Raw genomic sequence first — 25,835 nt, 5'->3', positions numbered from 1 at the left:
TTTATCCTAAGCCAAGCCCCAGTAGGAGCTCACTCTTTGAATCTATCTTATTTGTAAACTGTCTAGAATATTTTGTCCTACCAGGTTACTTTGCAATCAGAATTGCTATTTTAAATGAAGGCATCTAATTTGTTGATGAATCTTGTACAGTTCCTGCAATTTGTTTATTTTGTTCATGTATATTTAGGTGTCCACCTACCTCACACTATTTTTATCCACCTGCATTTTGAACCTTCTCTTCAGAGGTTTCTCCTTTATGTTATTTTATTTCATGAACTACTCAACAGCCCTTCAGGCCTACAGTACTCCTGTGGTGTTGTCATAATAAATGGTGGGGGGAAGAGTTACCCATCTGATCTCAGCCAACCCAGTCTGGGACATCATTCAACTGAAAGCCAAGAGGGACTCAATTGGAAAGCACTACACCATGATCTTTATATATTGCACCTGCCTCTTGGGGGGGTCATGCTAAAAGTGGCAGAACCTCCACAGAGAGAAAAGCTGGCAGGTGTTGGAGGTGATTAAAGGGATGATTAAAAACTGGCACACTCTCTCCATGAAAGTGTGTCTGTGTTTATTCTACTACACTTAAAAATTGGCAGGTCTTAGAGATATAGCTACACTGGGAAAACTCTAGCAGGACCACTGTTACTTATAAAGAACTTCTTTCCCAAGATACTCGGATCAAATGCTAAGCTATTCAATTTCTCAAAAAATACACAATGCTATAAATTTAATGTTCTTAAAAACTAGAATTATTTTTACAAAATTTTTAGTGAATATTGCAAACACTAATTCTTAAAATTAGAGGTGTAGAGTTCTGTGATACCATTAAGCAATATGTTTATGAATGTTTGGGTTTCACATGGGCACATAATTTTTGCATAAAATTATTTGAAATTGAAAATATCCAAATAAAATATTTAGGCTAGTTGTAATCATAATTACATTACACATTTTTCCCTGGAGGAATCTGCTTATAGTCACTTATTTGACTATAACAACAAAAGCAATAATTTTTATCTCTTTAGTTAGTATAATCACTAAACAACTTTTTAACCCATTTACTTAGGAGATAATTTGCTAAAGAAAGTGATAACCAAACTGTGTGGTCCTTCCAGGAACATCTTTAAAAAAATGAAATAGCTTTTAACAGTTTACAAGAATGACTCATTAATAGATAGTGTTAGGTTTTCAATTATTATTGTAAGCATAGGGACCCCTAAAGCATTAGAAAACTCTTTATGTGAACTTGTGAGTTGCTAACAAGTAAATTAGAAGCTGATTACTCACTTTACAAATAGCTCACTGAGGTGAGAACCATATATTATGCCACATAGGTGATGACAATAAATAAATATAGACTGATACTATTATACAGCAGAGAGGGATCTTATAATTCAACCTTATTCCCAAATTTTGAGTCCTTTATTGAACATACTTGATGATTGGTCATTTAATCTTTTTATTACAAGTCACATTTTCTGCCATCCCCAATCATGAAACCCACTGGATTTCTCTTTGCTGGATGACACAGTTTTGTGCCTCTGGCCATACTGTTTCTCCTGTCTGGATTTCTTTCCTCCTGACAACTTCCAAAATATAATATTCCTGGCTATATAAATGTTACCTTCTCTGTGAAGGACCTTCCCCAATTCTGCCAAGGCAGCTAAAAACGTCTCTTGCTCCCAACTGCTGTGATGGCATTTACCACCACACTGTATAGCGATTATAACCAGTCCCCTCACTGCCCCCTGCCCCCACACACAAGTCTCACTGGACAATTTTTGTGACCAGGAACAGTAAACTTCGTCGATATATTTTCAGAAACTAGTATATACTACGCTATCAATAAATGTTTTTGAAATTAATATATGCATTAATGAGAAAAAGCAGCCATGCAAATTACATAAGCAAGCATTGAAAATTTAAAAAAAACCCTAAAAAATGAATTGAAAATTAAAAACCTGAGCTCATAAGATAAAAAAAATAAGTACTGACACAAATGAACTATTACTGAAAACCATAATTTTCTATTCACTTTTTTCTTTTTTAAATGGTACTGGGAATGGTAGCCCTAGTTCACAGAATGAAGTCAACCTAGGTGCAAATATAATAAAGGTAGAGTTTCCACTTTGTCCTGAAAGTATCAAAAAGTGGACAGGAAACAAATGGTAATCTGCTGTATGTCCTGTAGCATGCTTGCTGCTAAAATTCATACTTTTTTCATGTTTAAACCTATCAGCAAATGACAAAATTTTTAAAATAACAAGACTTAATTTGGGCAAGTATCCACTGTTTGCCGTTAACTGTCCTAACTTCATATATATAAGACTTTGTGAAAACCAATAAATTATTATTCTTCCCTATATCACTATAAGTAAGACTAAAATTAATACATTTATTAAATTTCTTTGACTGTGAAGCTTTTTGGATTGGTTTGTTTTGTAGCTGTCATTTTAAAACAAGCTAAATGCATATACAAGCACACAGGAGGACTTGATATTCGGGGAGTAGATATTAAGAAAACAAATTATTAATCTGAACTACATTTACACTTATATTGCTCTTTATTTTCATGATTGGAGAAGCTTTTCTTAAAGTTATTACAGCCCTTATAGCTCTTCATACCTTTTTAAGTTCAAGCATTATGTTTTTAAGTAATGTTCTAACTTAATTCATATTTTCACAGAATGGAGTTCTTGTTTTTTCTCATAGGGTGTAACATCTCAATTAATTTTCCAAAATATAGCATTATCCATTTCAAATAGGATAGTGATAAATTTGCTATTTATTTTTAAGAGAGCATCAGTTTATAGATCAAATTCTGTTCTCAGATATCCAAGTATACATTCACATATTTATATTGTATATTTATATACATTCACATAATAAATTATTCCAGCTACATTACAGATAAATTATTATGTAATGAATCTCTGGGTTATGATAGAAAGGTAAAAGTAACTAAGAAAAAGCACCTTTAGAATGTCCTGTACACTACTTATCTCAAGAAAATATGAATAAGACTGTCCTCACTAAAATGTAAAATTTCAAAAAAATATTTATGGATTTAATTTTTAAATGCTGCAATTTGGAATTCTAAGGAATGAAAGAATAACTAACAAAAGAATGAAAACAAATTTCAATAAATGTAAGTCAGTAAATAGGAAGTAATAGAAGAAAATATCAGGTGAAAAAATGTTTCAGGACACACCTAGAAAATCACATACACAATTATAGGGAGTTGCATAGGAGATGTTGGAAGGACAGTGCTAGTCGAATAAAAATTTTTAAAAACCCTTAAAAACTGGACATATCTAAGAATTATACCAAAGTAGCATGACTTGAAGATATTAGGACCAGAATTTGAAAACGAGAAGGTAGCTTTTACTAATAACAGGCAACATGTCAAAATGTGGGGTAATTCACCTCTAGAGGTATCTTCCAATTAGTCAATAGTTTTTGTTTTACACTATAAAATTCTTTCTTCATTTACTGAAAGTTGGTGTTGTTATGAATTCATCTGGCACATTTCAATGGAATTCAAGAGTTCTTTTAACTCTTAAAGTCAACAAGCTTTTCCTTAAAAATAAAATAGATTGTAGATGTTTTCTTTTTCAGAAGCAGGAGAGTTCTTGTGCATACAATACTTATTTTCATAACTGCTCTAGTCCTGTGTCTACTCTCCTCTTTTTAAAAACATGTGTGATGGGAGGGATTTTACTAAAAGTTTTTCTAAAATGAAAAATATTGTATTAAAATCATGCCTTATGTATATATGTTCATTAGTTTAATATTTTTAAAAGTATTTCTGCCAGATACTGTTCATGGTATTGGGGATACTGTAGGAGCATGAACAGCTGCTTTTCTCATGGGGCTTTTCATGGTGTTCTTGTATGGCAAGACAGACAATAACCAAATAAATAAAGTTGTAATATATCAGAGTGTGAAAAGTGCTATGAAGAAAGAGCATCATATCTACCTTAGATAAGATGGTCAGGACAAACCTGTTTGATGTGGTGAAATTTAAGCAAAGACCAGAATGAAATGAGAGAGGAAGCCACAGGGCTACTTTGGGGGATGAGCAGAGATAAAACATCACAATTTACAAATGCATTATAAGGTGTGTTATTTTATTAGAGTTCCACAATGGACACAGGAAGATAGATATATAATGTTATCATTCTTAATCTTGTGGAACCTAAAGTTAAGAGAGGCCAAGTGAGTTGAGATTACCTGACTAGTGAAGAGAGGTGTTATGTTGAATCCAAGTCAAATTTTGTTAATTCCGTAACAGATGTTATTGCCACTTGTTAGGCAAGTGACGTTGCAAAAGTTACTCTCCCTAAGACTGGGTTACCTACTTATCAAAATGGGTATAATAATAGTTGCAACCTCATAGACTTACAGGGATTATAAAATAATCTCCATTAAGACATGGCACGATGTTTGGCACATGCACCTAATAGTCCTTGACTCTCAATCAGGGGTCAGCAAACTATAGCCCGTGGACTATATCCTGTCTGCTGTCTATTTTTGTGAAGTATGTGAGCTAAGAATGGTTTTTACTTTTTAAATGGTAGAAAACACAAAGGAATAGTCTATGAAATTTAAATTTCATTGCACATATATTACGTTTTATTGAAACACAGACACTATCATTCATTTATATTTTCTCTATGGCTGTTTCATGCTACTACAGCTGAGCTGAGGAGTTATAACAGAGACCCTGTGGCTTGCAAAGCTAAAAATTTACTATCTGGCCTTTTACATAAAAATTTTGCTGAGCTCTGCTCTCGATACAAGTGCTCAGCTTTGCAGTCTTAGCTACATGTTGCTTCTTCAATCATAGAAGTAACTATCTCTCATACCCAATTGTTAGGGCTCCAGACTAGTAGTCTTTCCATATTTTTTCAACCTAATCCTCCTACTTTCAATCTATTAATAAATCCTGTCAAGTCCAAACTGAGATAATGTTGAGAATACAGTCATTTCCCTCTTCAACCACTTGAGAGACTGTCAAATGGACAATGTCCAGATCACATACAAAATAGAACTCAGATCCACACCCTGAAAGAAGCTGTCTGGGAAGCCAGCCTCCCACAACTCAGACTTGCAGAAAGCCTAGATTGCTAGGCTGAGGAACAGCCCAAGGAGATAAACAATAACTTCTGCAGCAATCAGCCCCAAATGGCCAAAACTTCATCAATAGCTGAGAGATTCCCTAGTTTTGTTCCTGCTTTTCAATTTGATACTAAGCAGAGAAAGGCAAATATGGACCAATCACATAGGACTCCCTGCTTCTCCTTAGCCTGCCTACAGCTTCCAGGAGCCAATAGCCTTCACTGAGGACATACCTGAAGCCCTCCCTTACCTCCCTCCCACTACCCCAAAACTCCTCTCCTGGCTTTTGAGTCTCTGTCAAAATAGTAGTGATGGTGGTTGATCCCTTGGCTCTAGCAAGCTTGAATAAATAGCTTTTACTTTTCTCACTTAGTTTTCATTTCGTTCCACACATGTCAGGGCAAGCCACCCTTAGCTCTTGCCTTCACAATATGGAAGCCACTAAATGGGGCTTTTCTGTCCCTTGTCTTTTAGCTTTCCTTCTTGCCCCCTTACACTTTGCACTGAGGAGCTGAGTGGTCATTTTGAAATGTTAAATCTGATCCTATGAAGACTAAGTTAAAAACCCTGCCATTGCACTTGGAGTAAAATCCAAATATTGTACCTACCTAAGCTTAAATGACCTTAAGGTGTGTTTCCCACTTACTTTTAAAAATTCCATCTTTTGACTTTTTCCCCTTTGTTCACTTTGCTTTACTTATAGTCTTAGTTTTGTCCCTTCAACCCAAAGCTCTGTTGTGCCTTAAGTCCTTTGTATTTATCTACTAGGTTATGCAAGGCTAAGCCCTTGTGTTTTCAACTCTGCAGAGTGATCTTCTCACAACCATGAGATCTAAAGTACTTCCTCCCATTCAAATCCCACCCTTAACTTTTTATTGCTATGTTTTATTTTCCTTCAAGCACTCATCAGCATCTGAAAGTGTTTTTTTTATTTTCCACTTTTTAAAAAAATCAGATTCCCACTTCCTTGAATATTCTGTTAAAGTTGAAACTCATCTGACATCTTGTCAGTTATAGTTGTAGCATAAAGATGGTATTTTTTCTCTGTCTATATCTATTTGGTGTTATTGCTCAATTTCTAGTGTACTCTAAATGGGAAATAGGTGATGTGAATAGGCTCTGCTTAAAATTCCCAGCAACAAATATAGACTTTGTTTTTCATGGAAGAGGGAAGTATACTCTATATCTTATTTGACCTTCTTTTTCTCTTCATCTTATCCTGTTTATACATATTGGCTTCCTTATTCTAAATAAATATTTATATTTATAAGTATAATAAATATATAATATATGTATATATGTATTTGTGTAAATATATTGCTTAACTACTACCACTGAGATGGATATTTCTAATATTTTAATATTATAAGCAATGATACAATACATATCTTATTTTGTTCATTTTTACAAGTATTTCTGTAGAACAGTATTAAATGTGAATGTTGTAAGGACTATCCCTATTTGTAATTTGATATATATTCTGAATTGCTTTCTGAAAAGCTGTACAAATTTTATACTTCTTAACAACACCTGTTTTACCATATCATTTTTTTTTGTAATTAAAAATTATATTTTATTGATTATGCTATTACAGTTGTCCCAATCCCTGTCACCCTTTGCCCCCCTCCAACGAGTCCCCCCCCACTCCCTCAGGCCATCCCCACACCATTGTTTATGCCCATGGGTCATGCATATGCATTCTTTGGCTACTGTATTACCTATGCTGTACTTTATATCCCCATGACTATTCTCTAAGTACCAATATGTACTTCTTAATCCATTCACCTTTTTTGCCCATTCCCCCTGAAGCCCTCCCATCTGACCACTATTGAAATGTTCTCCATAACTGTGATTCTGTTTCTGTTCTGTTTGTTTGTTTTGTTTTTAAGATTCAATTGATAGATATAAATTTGTTGCTATTTTATTGTTCATATTTTTGATCTTCTTCTTAAAGAAAATCCTTTAATATTTCATATAATGCTGGTTTGGTGGTGATGAACTCCTTTAGCCTTTTCTTGTCTGGGAAGATCTTTATCTTTGTCTGTCCTTTGATTCTTAATGAAAGTTTTGCTCAGTAGGGTAATCTTGGCTATAAGTCCCTGCTTTTCATCACTTTGACTGTTTCTTGCCAATCCCTTCTAGCCTGCAAAGTTTGTTTTGATAAATCTGCTGATAGTCCCATCGGGGTTCCCTTGTAGGTAACAAACTGCTTTTCTCTTGCTGCTTTTAAAATCCTCTCTTTGACCAGAGGGGAGAGGGGAGGGAATTTCAGGGGTAAAGGGGAAGGGTTTACAGGAACAAATATAAAAGACACATGGATAAAAACTAGGGAAGTGGAAATGGGAGGGAGGTGGGGAGGTTTGGGGGTGGGCTGGGATGGGAGTAAAAGACAGAAAACTGTACTTGAACAATTAAAATAAAAATTAAAAAAAGAGATTCTCTCTTTGTCTTTAACCTTTGACATTTTAAGTATGATGTGTCTTGGGGTGGGCATCTTTGGGTTCACCCTATGTGGACTCTCTGTGCTTTCTAGACTTGTATGTTTATTTCTTTCAGCAAGTTAGGGAAGATTTCTGTCATTTTTTTTCAAAAGGTTTCCAATTTCTTGCTCTTTCTCTTCTCCTTTCAGCCTACCATGATGCAAATGTTGGTACACTTGAAGTTTTTTTCAGAGGCTCCTTAAACTATTTTCATTTTTAGGTTTCTTTTTTTTCTTCTTGCTCTTCTGATTGGGTATATTTTGCTTCCATACATTCCAAATCATTGATTTGATTCTTGGCTTCATCCCCTCTAATGTTGATTCCCTGTAGATTGTTCTTTATTTTAATTACTGTATCCTTCATTTCTGACTGGTTCTTTTTTATAGTTTTCATGTCCTTTTTTATGCTGTTTGAGTTCTCACTAAGTTCACTGAGCATCCTTATAACCAGTGTTTTGAACTCTGCAATTAGTAGCTTGCTTGTCTCCATTTTGTTTAGTTCTTTTTTCTGGAGTTTTGTTATGTTCTTTCATTTGTGCTGTTTCTTTTTCTCCTCAGTTTGGCAGCCTTTCTGTGTTTGTTCCTATGTATTAGGTAGAGCTGCTGTGTCTCCTAGGCTTGGTAGAGTGGCCAAATGTAGTAGGTGTTCTCTAGGGGTAAGTGTCACAGCCTCCCCTCTTTACTCAAGCTGGGTAGGCAAGGTATGTCCACTGTGTGGGCTGTGTGTGTGTTCTTGTTTTAGTTGAGCTTTAATTGATGTTGGCACATCCAAGATCATCTGTGTTGTGTCCAGGGTCACACAGCATAAGCTACAAAGCCATCTGTAGGTGGCTGCTACTTGTGCTGGGCTTGGAGGTGTCCAGGTGAGGCCAAGCTCTGGACAAAGGCAAGCTGCTGCTAGTACTAAGCTGGGGACAAGTTTAACAGGTATAAAACTTGCTCAAGCCAGATCCTGCTTGTTTGAGAGAAATTAGGAAAATCTGAAGAATTGGCCTAGACAAGTAATTTGTATGGAAAAGCCACTGGAAACAGGTTGGATAGGCCTGAAAGCTGGGTGGGGCAGGATCTCAGGGAATCATCAGGGTGGGGTAAACAGTGTGAGCCAAGTTGATGCAGTCTCAGATATGATGCTCACCTGCTGGTTCTTTGTGGGGAAGGGCTCAGAAAGGGAAAAATGGCCTCCACAAGCACTTCTGTCTGGGAAAAAGATGACCTGCAGTTTTAAGCCTGATGCTGGACAATTCACTTCCTCCTTGCATGACTCTGGTGTCTTTCAGTCTGGTGCTCCACACTGGAGCTCAGAGGAGTGAGTCTGAGTACATTTGTGTGCACACCCTTTAAGAGGAACTGCCAGGGTGTACAGCATTTTCTGTCTTCCATGGCCTCAATCCCCACTGGTTTTTACAACCAGAAGTTATGGTGACTTCTCTGCCTGGCACTGGAATCCTCAGCTGCATTTCCCCATATCTTAACCAACAGTGGATGTTGCCAAATTTTTGTTCCAGTAAATTTGATATGTGAAACATGAATTACATTCTTATTTTAATTTTTTCATTTAATATATGACACTAGCATGTTTACATATGTGTTGATCATTTGTGTCATTTTTTTAAAATTGCCAGTTCATAGCATTACTCTTTAAAACAAATTACCTTTTTAATTGAGTTTATAAACTGTTTAAAAAATTCAACATTATTCATTTTTACTCATATATGTTGTAAATATTTCTGATTTGTCTGCCACTTATCTTTCAACTTTGCTCTGGCACCTTGTAGCCAAATGTGTCATGTTTTTTCTTCTGGCTTTTATGTTTTTATGTGTTGTCAATGAAAAAATTTCTTCAATAAAAATTATGAAAATATTTTTCTATAGTTTCTTGTAGTTGTTTTATAGATTTCTAGTGTCCATATTATTCCTCCATCTATAATTCTGTCTAACTGTAAGTGATCTAAATTAAATTTGCTCTTAGTGGATAAACAGTCTTGACATTGTTTACTGGGTTGTAAATTTTCCAACTTAGATTTGAAATGTTAATTTTATCTTCTACTAAATATCCATATAAATGACAACTTTTTAAATTTTATTCTTTCTCTTTGAAACAGAATTAAAAGTAAAATATATACAAATTGAAGAATAGCACAAATTGTAAGTAAACAGTTTAATAATTTTTATAAACTGAACATACCATAACCATCAGCTAGGTCAAGAGATAAAATTATCATTATTTCAGAAACCTTCTTTTTCTAGGTAGTCAGTTTTATTTTCAAATATAGCCAACCATGGCTTTTAGAAATATCTTTCTTTTGCTCCTATTGTAATAGGAAATTCCCCAGAAACATTAAAAGCAAGGATATCCTTGTTCCGTTCCTTCTTTAAATGAAAAATGACTTTGATCTTTGTTAGTAAATATGAGGCTTGCTGCAGGTTCTTGGTAGAACGTATAGATTTTTTTTTCCCTATTCTAGGTTTATAAAGATTTGAAAAGACATACATAGGCAAGCAACAGAATTGTCCAAAGTTGACCTTGTCCAAGCCTGCTCCCTTGGACATTAGGGTAGGTGGGACAAGTCCACCTCTTTTGCTTAGGAAAGAATTCACTAAAATTCATCTTCCAGCCACTCCTTGCCCTATCATCCCAAGAGTGACTGCAGCATCCTGAAGCCCCATGGTCTTCAGTAAGCGAAGGTTGGCTTTCCTAGGTAATTCCCGTAAATGTTTTCACTGCAATCCCAGAAGGCCTAGAGCTAAGTAGGCTGGGTGTTCTCCTCCTCACAAGTTTGACTCACGATTGAACTATAAAGACGATAGATATGAATGTGAAGATGGTAGTAGGGGTGGGAATTCAGGTGCCTCTACTACATATACTCTGGGCCAGCAGTGCCCTGGCTTGATCAACCTTCCCTTGACACGTGGAAAGGATTAGGGGAGTCCCTCTATGTCATCTCTTCCCTTGCTAACTACTGGCATACCTGTTTCCCCTTTCCACCCAAAAGGGTATTAACCTATACCATTTGAAGGTTGTGAAATTCATCCTGAACTTTGTGGGTAGACAGTGCTTCAGATTGGATCCACCAGGTGAGAAAATTACATAAAATATTTTTGCATCTATCAAGATTGTCATATTTTTAAGCCAATCTGCTAATGATTTGAATTACATAACTAGATATTAATAGGTATTTTAATGTAGAACTCACCTTTCTTGTGATAAAGCCTAACGTTATGCACTCCTGGGCCTGATTTGCCAGTATCTCTTTATCATAAAAATTTCTATTCATGAGTAAGAGGAATCTGTAGTTTCTTTATAAACAATAATGATTTTGATACATTGTTTAATAAATTTGTTATCTTTATTTGTATGCTTTGGATAAGTTTAAAAAACAGGAGCTATGTATTCCTTCTAAATTTTGTAGAATTGGTAAAACTGGGCCTGGTGCATTTTGGGGAAGGTAAGATATTGACTATACTTTCAATACATTTTTTTTTCATTATCACTTGATTTAAGTTTCTTATCTGTTTTATTTAAATTTATTTTTAAAATACAGTTTTTATTTTACAGTTACAGTTGACATACAATATTATATTAGTTTCAGGTGTACAAAAGAGTGATTAGGCGCACCTAATTTATGAAGTGATCAATCTGAAAAGTCTAGTAACCATCTGACACCATACATAGTTATTACAATATTATTGACTATATTTTCTATACTGTACTTTACATCCTTGTGACTGTTTTTATAACTGTCAACTTGTACTTCTTTTTAAACTCAAATACTGTAATGTAAACCTTTCTGGGTAATTTCCTATAATTTTCCATTTCATCTTATTTCTCCCACCCCAACCTGTTGGAATCAATCTCTGTTATTCTCTTTAAGATTATCTCCCAAAGTTCCTTTGCTTTTTGCTAATTTTATTTATTGATACCCCTGATCTAAAAAAGATTTTCTAAAGTTTTTTGTTCTGAAGAACTAGTTCTAAAATTGTTTCTGCTTCTTTTCTAATTTTAACTCAAAATTTTTATCTTTGTAAATTCCAACTACTTATTATAGGTTGATTTTGTTAACATAATTTGTCTTTTGTATTAAATGCTTAGTTCATTATTTTCAATTCCTTCTATCTAATACATACATTTAAGTCTGTGTTGTTTGTTGCTAAATACTTCTTTATTCATCACATAGATTTTGTCAGTATTCTTAAGTTTCTAATTCCATTACTTCCTTTTTAATGTAAGTACTTTATGAGTATTTTCAAATTTCAAAGAGAGATTTTATTTTAGTTGTTTTTCATCACACATGTTGAGTAACTTGTTTTTTGGGTTCATGAGATGTTTTCTTTTCTCCCAGGTTAGTACATTCGGTAAGTTTGGCATTCTCCTAAAAGTTGCATTATGCCCTGGCTGGTATGACTCAGTGGATTGAGTGCTGGCCTGAGAACCAAAGAGTTGAGGTTCAATTCCCAGTCAGGGCACATGCTTGGGTTGTGGGCCAGGTTCCCCAGTCCAGGGCATGTGAAGGGCAACCACACATTGATGTTTCTCTCTCTCTCTTTCTCCCTACCTTCCCCTCTGTCTAAAAATAACTAAATAAAGTCTTTTTAAAAGAGTTGCATTGCATTAAGTTTTACGAATGAATCACTATTTAACCATTGCCTATGAGTTTCATTCATAGAAATTTGTTTCCTTCGGTGTTTACATTCCCTTAATTGCAGCCTCATTTATGTCTGATCTGAATTTGTGGCAATCTTAAGGGCCTAAATTAATGATGCTTTCCCCCTGGAGTGTACTTACTATTACTTCTTCTGGAGACTAGAAGCTACTAGTGACTTTAATCCAAGTATGTGGTCACCTTGATCCACTTGGCAGCCAAGGCCTGATATGCGCTAGAACATCATTTATCCTTCGGGACCCCCATACCTTTCATATTTTCTTAGAACTTACTGCTTCTCTCTCAGTTATATCTATATTTTTCTTTTTCTCTTGGAGCTTTCCTTAATTTTCTGAAAGATAACTAATACAGTAAAAATTGTACCTGGATCTAAATATTTTACGGTAAGAAGTCCTTTAAGACATCTGTTGCCCTATATTCTCTGAAGTAGAAACTACCTTTTCCTATTTCTAATACCTTTTTATTTTTATATTCTAAATCTGTGTAATTACATACATTAATATCATTACTGTTCTAACTTCTTAATGTATTGTATCTTTTATCAGTATAAAATATCACTTTTTGTCATGTCACATTTAATGCTTTTTTTCCCTTGAGTGCTATTTTTCCAATGTTTATGTTATCACTTTTGCTTTCTTTTTGTTAGCATTTCCTTAGTATTAGTTTGTTTCTCACTTATTATTTCTTTTTGCATTTTTTTAGTTATTAAACATTTATTAAGAAATACATTATACATATTGTAATAGTTATGTATGGTGTTAGATGAATACTAGATTTATCAAGGACATCAATATTTAAGTTATATAAATGTCTAATTACTGGTCTGTGTACCTGAAACTAATATAATATTGTATATCAACTGTAATAGAAAAATAAAAATTATTTAAAAGACTTAAAAATATGTAGTCTCTTGTCTACATTTGGCTTCCTATTCTTTTTTTTTTTTACTTCTTTTTAAAAAAAAATTTAGTTGTTCTTCAAGTACAGTTTCCTGCCCTATACCCCCACTTAAAAAAATTTATTGGTTTTTGAGAGAGAGACAGAGAAACATCGATTTGTTGTTCCACTCATTTATGCATTCATTTGTTGATTCTTCTATGTGCCCTGACCAGGGATCAAACCCACAACCTTAGTATACCAGGACAATGCTCTATCTAACCAACTGAGCTACACATCCAGGACTGGCTTCCTATTCTTACATAATGCATACAAGGTTCCTCCATGTTGTATCATATATCGGTAGTTCATTCCTTTTTATGCTTGAATAATATTCCATTAAAGGGATATCACCACATTTGTTTATCCATTCATTCATCTGTGGATGAACACTTGCATTGTTTTGACTTTTTTTGACTATTATGAATGCTGCTGCTATAAATATTCATATACAGTTTTTGTTTGGACACATTTCATGTTCAGTTCTCTTGGGAATATACCTAGCAGAGGAATTATTGTTTGGTATGGTAACGCTATGTTTAATTGTTGAAGAACTGCCCAATTGTTTTTACAAAGTGGCTATAGCATTTTACATTCCCACCAGGTATGTATGAGGCTGCCACTTTCATCACATTTGCCAAGGCTTGCTATTTTACTCCTTTTTTAAATTATAGCCATTGTAGTGCATGTGAAATGACACCTAATTGTGGTTTTAATTTGAAATAATCTGATAACTAATTTTATAGAGTGTCTTTTTATGTGCCTATTGGCCAGTTGTATATCTTCTTTAAAGAAATGTCTATTTAGGTCCTTGCCAATTTTTAAATTGAGTATTTGTCTTTCACTATTGAGCTGTAGGTGATCTTTATATATTCCAGATACAAATCCTTTGTTATATATGTGATTTGCAAATATTTTCTTCTACTCTGTGGGTAGAGCATAAGTATTTTTAAAATTCATGAAGTTCACTCATCTTTATTTTTTTTTGTTTGCTTGTACTTTTTTTTCATTTGCAGGTATTTATTTTGTTTTTAATCATATTCCGGATATCACAAACACTGGTGAGTGGAAAAATAAAGTTAGCTGTGCAAAGCTGAGTTTCAATTATGAGATACCAAACAAAGACAATCAAGCATTTATAAGCTGGGGGGAAATGATCTTGATTCAATCTAATTTGTGGGGAAAGATATTATACCTAAAAAACCACTACCTGATCCAAGGTCACCAAGATTTACTCTTAATGTTTTCTTCTAAGAGTTTTGTAGTAGTACTTCTTAAATTAAGGTCTGTGATCTTATTGGATTTATTTCTGTATACAGTTGAGGTAAGGACATATTTCTAATAATTAAAAAATTCTTTGGATATGGTTTTAAAAATTATTTTTAACATGATTATAATAGCTAATTTAAAGTCTTTGTCTGGTACTCTGGGCTTTCCAGGGACAATGTCTATTACTTGCTTTTTTCTCTTGTGAATTGGCCACAAGTCCTCACTTAACATCATAGATAGGTTCCATGACTGTAAACAAAACAACATATAATCCTCTGAGTGTACCGTAAGCTAATTGATATGAACAAGAGTTAAGCTCCTATGGCATTCTCATCAATATTGTAGCTAAACAATGTTGAATGAAAAAATATTATTCATAGACTTGCTCTTTTCCTGTTTGAGTGCCTTATATGTTTTTTGTTGAAAAGTGGACATTTAAAAATAATACAATGTGATGACTTTGGATAGTAGATTCCCCCCACCTCCAGGGTTCATTGTTGCTGCTATTTATTGTTATTTGTTTAGTTTATTTGTTTAACTTCCTGGAATAATCACATAAAATCTGTGTTCTTTGTTGTGTCTGACCACTGATGTCTTCACTTGGTTAGCCTTGTGCTAAGCTCACCAATGGACAGATTTCCATGAATGCCTTATATGGGTAAGTCTCCCAACCTTTGCTGAAGGGCACTTTTCTTAGGTCTTCCCAGACATACACACACCCTGCACACGTGTGTGGCCTTTTAGATCCCAGTGATATGTCAAGAGTTTTTCAAAGTCTCCCATGGGCATTTCATTCCTCAGTTTTTACTTTTAAGTTCTTTGGTCATTGTCTTATTAGTTCTAACTGATAACACGTCCTCTGGGAAGCTGGTACATTAAACAATTGCTACATTAACCAACACTAAACATTGTTGATTGTTCTCCACAAATGCCCTGGGATAGGCCAATTTGCACAGAGCGCCCTCTGCCCCAGGTCAGATAATGACACAATTTGAGAATGGTGCTTTTCAGGGACCTGCTACACAGGTCAAATAGTGATATTCCCTGAGGATAAGGCTTTTGTGGGAGTTCCGAACTCATTCTGCCGTCTTCTGTGGTTGTAGGCCCAAGGTTTTCACAGCTGCCACTGCTGTGAAGCTGTTGGTTTTCAAGGCTACCACAAAGCTGGGGAGAGGAGGTGGGATTAGAGCAGATTAAAGTGCCAAAATATTTGTTGTTCTTACCAAGTTTCAGCTACTTTTCTTGAATAAACACTCACTGGATTGTTGCAAGTCTTTTGGTAATTTCAGAAAAAGTTGATTTTCACAATTTTTGCCAGTGTTCTTTCTCATTACTTTTATAGAAATGCAGGTTTTCATAGGTCCTAACTACCATTTTCAAAGTGTTCTGATGTAATGAATGTTGATTTATTTTCTAATTTGGTGTTTTGTTATACTCTTAATTTTAAAAACAGTTTAAAAATAAGAATAATACAGAAATTTCCACAAATAAACATGAGACAAAAATATACAGTAGTCCCCTTTATCCACAGTTTCTGTTACCCACAATCAAAGGTGGTCTTAAATATATTAAATGAAAACCCCTGAAATAAATAATTTATAAGTTTTAAATTGTGTGCCATTCTGAGTAGCATGATGAGATCTCACAGTGACCTATTCTGGCCAACCTGGAACTTGAATCACCCCTTGTCCAGCATATCCATGCTGCAGATGCTACCTGCCCAGTTAGTCACTTGGCAGCTGTCTTGGTTATCACATTGACTGTCACAGTAGTGCAGTGCTTATGTTCAAATAAGCCTAATTTTACTTAGTAATAGCCTCAAAGCATAAAGCAGTGAAAGTGGTGATTTGGAGAAGCCATAAAGTGCTTTTCTTAAGAGAAAAGTTGGAAGTCCTTGACTTAATACGGAGAGAAAAAAAATCATATACTGTGGTGGCTAACATCTAAGGTAAGAATAAATCTTCTACTCATGATATTGCCTAACTTATAGGTTAAACTTTATCATAGGTATGTGTGTATGATTTAGTGCTATGCACGGTTTCAGTCATCCCCTGATGGAGGGTGGGGAGCTGAGAACTCTGTGGTTAATGGCATCTACTATACCTAGCTCTCATAAACATTTTAATATGTTGTACTGTTTTGGAAACTATCAATAATACAGAATTATCATGGTTTGATTATTTGGCTGTTTCTATCCTAAGGAGTTTTCTATCTTAAGAAGCACTTGAAGTAATTAATGACCTAGGTTCATGGCTCAGAGCTCAAGGTTAATTTTCTGAAAAACATGAGTTTAATCTTTGTTTTCTTCTAAGTGTATGACATTAGATACATTGTTAATGTCTCTAACTTTCAATCTTTTCATTTATAAAATAGAAACCATAATATATATCTTACAGGATCATGTTGAAGATTGAATGACAATGTATGTAAAGCTTTTTCCTCAATATTATTGTTTGAAATCGAAGCTGGTGGTTTATATATAATTTCTGTTGGAGAAATTCGCAGGTGGGATAGTTTATTCATTGTCAGAAATTTAACATCCTCCCACCTCTTTCATTTGGTTACTTTAAAATTTCCACACTATTTTTTCTGCTGCATTTTAAATTAGGCATCATTTATTTATACATTTCAGTTCCAAAAAAATAGTAGTGAGGTTCCTTCCTCTGACAGTGTCCATCAGTTGCACTGAAAATCTTCTACCCTATTGCCAGGAAGGCTAGATGTTACTTTCTATCTAAACTCAACAGTAGACTGAGCAATAGGCTTAACACTTCATGTAACAGAATAACTTCAAGTATGTAACTGTATGCCAATACAAAACACAGAAATTTCACAGAATGGTAACTACCTTTACTAGTTAAGTATATATAACCAATTCTAGATAGCAATAGCATCCATATGTCAAAATATTACTTGGTTTTGTATTTTCCAGTATCAGATTATACTATTAACTAGTAGTAGGTACTAAATTTATCTAACAGATAAAATGAAAAAGATGTCACTTTCATAATTTTCAGTAGTACTCACATAAGTAATAAATAACATTTAAATTTAATAGTACACGAATAAAAAATAAAATTAAGCAAATGTACATACATTTATTTAGATAGTTTTCACAATCAAATAGAATAAAAGCATCCTACACAATCTTGCTTTTGGGACTCACAATAAATAATAGTCCTAGTATTTTATTTAGCTATATATAAAATCCTAAGTACTTTATATATATATATATATATATAAAGTACTCTCTCTATATATATATATAGATATATATATTGATATATATTGATTATTGATAGATATATATATATAGAGAGAGAGAGAGAGACAGAGGTCAATTCATTACTTCACTTTATTTATGCATTCTTTGGTTGATTCTTATATGTGCTCTGACTGGGGATCAAGACTGCAACCTTGGCGTATCTGGATGATGCTATAACCAACTGAGCTACTCTGGCAAGACCTAAAATCCTGAGTACTTAATGAGCAAATATTTATGATAAAGTTATAGTTTGTTTTTTACTAATCCTAATACTAATTTTGAGTTGGCACCTACAGAGTTTATTGGAAAAATACAGAGGGTATATCAATTGCTTTGTAAAGTGTGTGAATTTTGTCCATCCAATATGATGATGTTTCCCAAGAATTAAGGCATTTCCTTACCTAGTCCTGTGCTTCTTAAGTTTGGTGATAATCATCTGTGGTATTCATATGTGTGATTTGCTCACTCACTCCAGTAACTACTTTCAGAGATTATCTTTGTTTTCTTTCCTATATCCCACTTCCATTCAGTTAGAGATTAAATAAAATAGTTATTTTCTAGTATATTTTATACATAATTTGAAACAAAAAAATGTTACTCTTTTTTTTAAGACAAAGAAATTAGTGTGTGAGTCCAGAGTATGTGTAGAAAAAAAAAGTAATTGGAATGCCAGTACTGAACTCAAATAGCCCGAGTATTCCCATAGTCATCTGCATCATTTGGTTGTTCTCTTACATAGGTAAATGAGTCTAGAATTATTTGACAGTGGCATCTATATTGCTTTCTCTTGGATACAAACAGATTTTGCCCCCTACTAAAAGTCGGAGGAAGGCTGATATTTATGGAAGGACTACAATGATCCAGAAGTAGTGACCAGAAGTTCTTTACACATTACTTAAACTTCATCCCAGTCATTAAGAAGTCATTCCTATTTTTTAATTTTTTTCATATTTAGGAAATGTTTGCTTAGAGAAGTTAAATCTTTTGTCATAGATAACACCACTAGTAAAGCCAAATACCCAATTTCATGCCATGGAATATTCTTAATATACTAACCTGAGAGATGCTCAGGTTAATAAGGAAAAAACATTTTTATGAAATAAAAAATATTAAAGAGAACATTTGTGTAACTTTTAGGACTGCAGTAGTTGTTCAAGAATGGGGGCAGTAATATCTTTCCTGGAGGTTGCTAAGTAGGGAAATAAAAAATCAGGCAGTGTTGCTTTCCTTCATCCTTCTTCTCCCCAAACCCATTCCCTCTTTCAAGAATTTAATTTAATATTGTAGTTGGCTATAAAATGAACAAAAGCCTAAATATGTGTACCATTTCTGTCATGTAGAATGGCTATTTCCAAACATAAAGAGCCTGATGAATATCTGATTTAATAAGTCATTTATTTCTTCATAGGGACACTAATAATTCTCCATATATCTTATTTTATTTCCTCTATAGGAAAATAACTATTCAATGATTAGAACACATTTATTATCTTCTTATGTTTAATAATTTCTGTGGCTTATCCAGATTCTCTCTCTAATCTTCTCTCTCTTTTTTTGTGTTCTGGGAGGCTGACCTTTATAAAATACATCAGTGTGATCTCGTGCTTTCCACCTTCCTGTTGGGATTCCCAGTGGCAGACATCATCAGGAGATTGGAGGGCTGTAGAAGACTAAGATTGGGGTATTTCTTTTTCTTGATTTGTTTCCAGCCCTATCATCATAAGGTTGCATGAATCCAGGTACAACAGACCACTGCCACTATAGCTATAGTTATTTTATTCAGGTTTGAGCAACTTCTCCCTCTCCATTTTTCTTTAGACTTGGGGGTAATAGTAACTATGGCTTGCTGATTTCCCTTATGCCTGTGTACAGTTTTGTAAATAGTCCTTTTTTATCTCTGGACTGTGGAATCTGTTTCCTCCTGGGAGTCTGACTGGCATACAGCTAAATACTGAGCAACATGTCAGCCTCTGTACTGTACAGAGAATAGAGGATGATTCTTAACTTACAGGAAGACACATTAACCTGCAAAAAACAGACATCAGAATATATGCAATGAAATACACAAATACAAATTAATATAATGACCTAATAATGAGTATGTATATAGAAAAGAAAAACTGGAGTTAGTGAGGTTTATTGAAACTTCAAGCCCTGGCTGATGTGGCTCAGTAGATTGAGCACCAGCCTGCAAACCAAAGGGTTACTGGTTCCATTCCCAGTCAGGGCACATATCTGGGTTGCAGGCCAGAATCCCAGTAGGGAGCAAACAAGAGGCAACCACATATTGAAGTTTCTGAAACTTCAATTCTCTCCCCCTCTTTCTCTCTCTCTAAAAATAAATAAAATATTAAAAAAAGAAACTTTAAAATTATAAGTGTGATAGATTTAAGCTAAATGTTTTTAAAAATTGCCCTCAGTATAAATTCTAAACGTTCTTCTCAAGATATAACACATGATCTGAGTTTCATCATCTTTGATATAAATACACATAACTAATTTCAGAATATGATAAAGGAGAACTATTCTCTCCCTGAGACATTGAATGGTATAGTACTTATGAAATTTTCCATTTGGTTGCCTTTACAAAATTTGACTTTTGAGTGATTCAGTCCTTTGGGAATTGACCACTGGGTGATACAGTCTTTACACAAATTTACCTTTGAGTGGGATATGTATTATAATATTCAGCAAAGTCAAAATCTATATCAGGTAAAAGACTTGAACCCAGAGTTTATAAAGAACTATAAGAAGACAAACATTCAAATTTTAAAAATGGACACAAGTTTTAAGTACATATTTCACCACACAAGCACAGGAAAAGATGCTCAACATCATTAGTTAGCAGGGGAAGGCAAGTTAATGAAATACCACTATAGATTTACTCTGTGGCTGAAATAAAGAAGATTGACAATGAGTAATGATGGGATTGTGGTACAATTGGAAATCTCATGCTTTGATGATAAAAATACAAAATGATAGAGCCACTTTGGAGAAAACCCAGCTTTTTATAAAGATAAACACATCATAAGATTTAGCAATTCCATTTCTAGGTATTTAACCAAAAGAAATACAAAGTGATTCACACAAAGGCCTATGCTCAAATCTTCATGGAAGATTACTCATAATAGCCGGAAACTAAAAGCAAGACTAATGTCCATCAAATGATGATTGGATAAATAAATTGTGTTATATTCATACTATTGAATGGTATTTAGCAATAAAAAGGAATGAAGTACAAATACTTCAGTGCAAATACCAAATACAAATTTGAAGTACAAATACCAAATACATGGATGAATCTCAAAAGCATTATGTTAAGTTAATGAAGTCAGAGACAAAAGACTACATACTGCAGGATTCCATTTATGTTTCATTCTAGAGAAGGCAAACCTACAGGGAAAGAAAACAAATTAGTGGTTGCTGGGGGGTTAGGAGGATGATTGACCACAAAAAGGAAGAAAGGAACTTTTCTAGTTGGTGAAAATGTTCTGCTTCTCAACTGTGGTGGTGTTTATATAACTGTACATTTGTCAAAATTCACTACATTTAGAAGATTGAGTTTTATTGTATATAATTATACCTCAATAAAGCTGATTTTAAGAAAAAAGAATTCAGCAAAGTCTACTTCTTGATAATGGATGGATATTTAGTTACTCTCTGAAGTTGTTGATAATATACTTTGATATTGGGCATACTTCAGTATAATTAACATTATTTGGAATTTCCAGCTCTAAGGGACATAAGATTACTTACAGTTCTGAAAAGCATGTTATTGGAAAAGCAGCGTAAGCTAATAGAATTTATTTTTTTAAATGTCTTTTTTAAATTTTTTAAGATTTTATTTATTTTTAGAGAGGGAAGGGAGGGAGAAAGAGAGAGAGAGAAACATCAGTGTGCGGTTGCTGGGGGCTGTGGCCTGCAACCCAGGCATGTGCCCTGACTGGGAATCGTACCTGTGATGCTTTGGTTCTCAGCCCACGCTCAATCCACTGAGCTACGCCAGCCAGGTAGAATTTATTTTTTTCTGCTAAAAAAACCCCTTACTTATTTGCTTTTGTGTGACAGAGATACTTGTGTATATTATGAATGGTGGATAAAGATGAAGCAGCTGAGAAATTCTAGGAAAGGAGGAAAGGCTATAGTCAATGATCCTCAAAAATGATAATTTCCAATTAAGGAAAATAAGCAATTCAAAGAGCTACTTCCAATAAAAACCAGTTTTGCATAAACCTAAGCCAATCAGACTAAGGTGTTCTTTTTGGAAAAGGTGTGGAAGAAACTCCGAAAGGTACTCCTTAGTATTGTCTCAGTAAAGCTGAGAATAAGAAGAAAGCTATTGGAATAACATACATTTATGCCCACTTGTTTTTTCATTGTGAATAGAAGAAACAAAGTTTCATGAATTAAGTTCTGTAGATTTCTCAGCATTTGATTAGTTTTCAAAGCTTAAGCTAAATGAAAGTATGAGTTTTCTGTTGGCATTTGTTAAAAAAGATGCTGTGATGATGTTTTGTTTTTATTTAAATTTTATGTTGAATTCTCAGATGCCTGCAGACCTTTCTGATAAAAATGACAAACATGTTTTTATGTTTGTATATGATTGGGAGAACTAAGAATGTATTTTGCTATAATTATGCCTTATTTAAATAAGTTTTGAGGGCATTTTACAGTCTATGATAGTTATAGATAGTCCTAAGAAGGGCCTGCAACTATTACTTACTGAGTCTGGTTCTGCAGACCAAACATCTCTTAAAAAATAAGTTATCTAACCTTTGTTTCAGTTATTTCCACCAAACCAGGAAGAGCTATTTATCAGTAAGTTTTCAATATTATCTGGAACCATCAATTAAATTACTTAAAGAAAAAGCTGAATTTCATATATTTGAGAAGTAGATGTACTAAATGCCATAAATTTTGTGGGTGATTCATTCAAATTAAAATGGTTGGAAGCCTGCTGATAGAATCCAAAAGGAACTTGGCAGTGAGTTCCTAGTACAACTTTTACTGATAGGATCTTTGCAGATTTTATTAAAGGTTATTGCCCTCCCTTGCTGCTTTATCCAGTCATTTAAACAACTATTATAGGAGGTAAAGGCAATTGATCCATTGACTACCTTCAGGGGCTTCAAACTAATTTTCACCAGGGGCCAGCCACATCAGCCTCGAGGTTGCCTTCAAAGGGCCGAATGTAATTTCAGCTCCTTAGCAATTAAGGAGTAGTTACATTTATACAGTCCTAAAATTATTTTGACTCTTTGAAGGCAACTGTGAGGCTGATGTGGCTCCTAATGGAAATGAGTTTCACACCCCTGACCTAAGTAATCCTTTGGTTTGTATGTTTATGCTTATGTACAGAGCAAGTTAAATTAATGATATTTTAGGATTTTTAGAAGGATTTTAATATTTGTATTTGTTACTTACTTTTACACAGTCATTTATACATGTATTTTACCTTCCCTCAAAGCGTTTACAATATGATAGTGAAAGTAAGACACACATGTAAATACAATATTAGGCAGAAGATAAATTCAATGAAAGAGGCATATATAAATTTCTTATTCAGAGTAGAAAAAATATGACTTCTCAGGGTCAAAGGACATGGAAGGCTTTCTGTAAGAAGTGGCATTTGGACTACGCCCAAGAGATAATGGCAGGAGAGGGGGAGGCATTCAAGTTAGTGGGGACAGACTAGCTGAAGATGTAGGAAAATTTTTGATGTATACAGAGCATTGGAAGTAGTGAAATTTGGCTTGAAACAGAATAATAAAAATGGGGAAAAGTGAGACACAGAATGTGTTGGGAATCTGGATGCATGACAGGCTAAAGAATTTGGATTTTATTACAAAGACAGTGGAGAAATTAATTAATGCTAATGCAGCCATTGGAGAATTCAGTTTTCCACAGAGAATTCCAATTGCCTTGTGAGAGGTTTTAAGAAGTCATTTAACTGAATTTATTCTATTTCTTCAGTTCTTTTCCTCTTTCTTTATTCTGATATGCTGTCTAATATGTCAAAGTAAACTTTTCAAGATTTCCAAGTTACATGTAATGTCAACTCAAGTCTAATCAACCTAATTATTTACTCAGCTTTCATTGTGTGCAACACACATTGTGCTAATTGTGAAACATTCTGAAGCTTTTCTACGAAGAATCCCGCATGCCCTGAAAAACCTCTTACTTTCAGGGTTCTAGAGAAACAGCCCCAAACAATCTACCAGTACATTTCTTCAAGGTTTTTTTTTTTTAATTTTACATGTGATTTTTGCATTGAACTTTAGACAATATAAACACATTTAAAAATTCTTACTAGTATTAAAGGAAGGAATGCTTACCTGGTTCCCCCAAAAGGTCTTTTAGTGAAATTGACAAGAAGTATGAACAATATTTATAGCCATGGCTTTACTATGGACAGTCTGTCCTTTCTGGGTTAATTTTACCCAATTTGGGGTATATAGGATAAGAAATGTCCATGCTTTTAAGAACTTTGCAAATATATCAAGGGAATGAAACAAAGGATTTTGGAGAAAGAAATATTGTTTTATGCTTTAAATCCAGTGTGGTTATTTACCTTTTATTAAAATTTTAGTTTGACCATCAAAGATATATCATTAGGTAGTGATTAGGTGAAAATTAGCCAGATAGAAAATGAGCACATGGGCATCCAGAGGAGAGAAAGAATGGTATCACTTTCAGTATTTATGTTTGGTCTCACAGGAATAACGTAGCATGATGCTTTCCATTTAAAAGAAAATTCATTTTATTAATGTTTTAAATGCAAATATGTTGAGAATTAAAGTGTTATCTTTAAAAGGTTTAAATTTGTCATCAGATTAAAAATATAGCAATTAGATTAGTGATAAAAATTTTAAAAATTAGTTTGTTAATGAAAACATAAAGGTATTTTTGCTATATTTTTCTTTGTAATGGGCCTTTTATTTTTGCTTTTCTGGTAATCAATTCTTCCTTTACATTTTCTTAAAATTAATAGCATTTTTAAAAACATCTATGACAAATGAAACTTATATCTGCTTTTATTTTATTCCGACAATTTACTCCAGTGATCCCCAGGCTTATATTTAAAAGAGAGAGACTTTTTTGCCAGTCATTATAAAATGTTATATAAACCTATAATTATTGCCATATCTACATCCTAGATTATTTCAAATATTCCAGAAGCATATGCAATAAAATGTCAATGGTAGTTATTTATATATCATATATTTTATATAATTTCTGATCTTCTCAGTGAAAACATAATTTTAATAACAGAAACAATAGTGATATTTAAAATAGTATTTAAAGTAATATTCTGCTATACTTTGTTTTAGTGTGCTTACTTATAGGGATTTTGATTTTTTTTATTCTTGTCTTTGAAGCAATAATTTTAGGTTATACCTCTTCTGATTTTATTTTCTGCTTTCAACTTCCTTCTCATATGCAAAGATGTACATTTTTTTTGCAGTTTTGATTTTTGGGAGGGAAGAACTATCAACTGATAGTATAAATGGCAGAACTCTGTTTGAAAGGGATTTGCTGTTCGTTTCTTCCTGTAGTTTTTTTTAAATTACTTTATTGTTGTTCAATTACACTTATCTGCATTCCTCCCCACTCTTCCTTTAGTTTAAAAAACTTCTTATTGACTTTATTAGGATGACATCGATTAATGCAATTATATAGGTTTCAAGAACACAATTCTATAATATCACCTATATATTGTATTGTGTGTTTACCACTCTCTTCTTCTAGTTATATTCTTATTTCCAGGCATGTGCTTCTCTAGGATGTATGTGTAGAAGAAATGCAAGCCATAATACTAGGGTTGATATATGCTATCACATCTTGGAAGAGTAAGTTCTGTTGTTCACAGCAGTCTTGTAAACACTCAAAACTTTGCTTTCTAACCACTGCTAAAAACTAACAGGCTAGCTTAGGTGACCTAAGACTTATACATGTACTTGTTTTCTCTGAACACTTCTTTCCTATTTCATCTATCTATTAATACTCAATTCTGTGCCTCTGGAATCCTCATGTAATTCTTCCTTTACTTGTTAATATCCATTTTCTTTTGGGGTACTGTTTCCACTCATACCAATGA

This window comes from Phyllostomus hastatus, unplaced genomic scaffold, assembly GCF_019186645.2.
Source record: "Phyllostomus hastatus isolate PE091 unplaced genomic scaffold, TTU_PhHast_1.1 phas_contig_34, whole genome shotgun sequence".
Classification (NCBI taxonomy): Eukaryota; Metazoa; Chordata; class Mammalia; order Chiroptera; family Phyllostomidae; genus Phyllostomus; species Phyllostomus hastatus.
The sequence above is the reverse complement of the archived record's forward strand: the minus strand, read 5'-3'. Positions refer to the sequence as shown.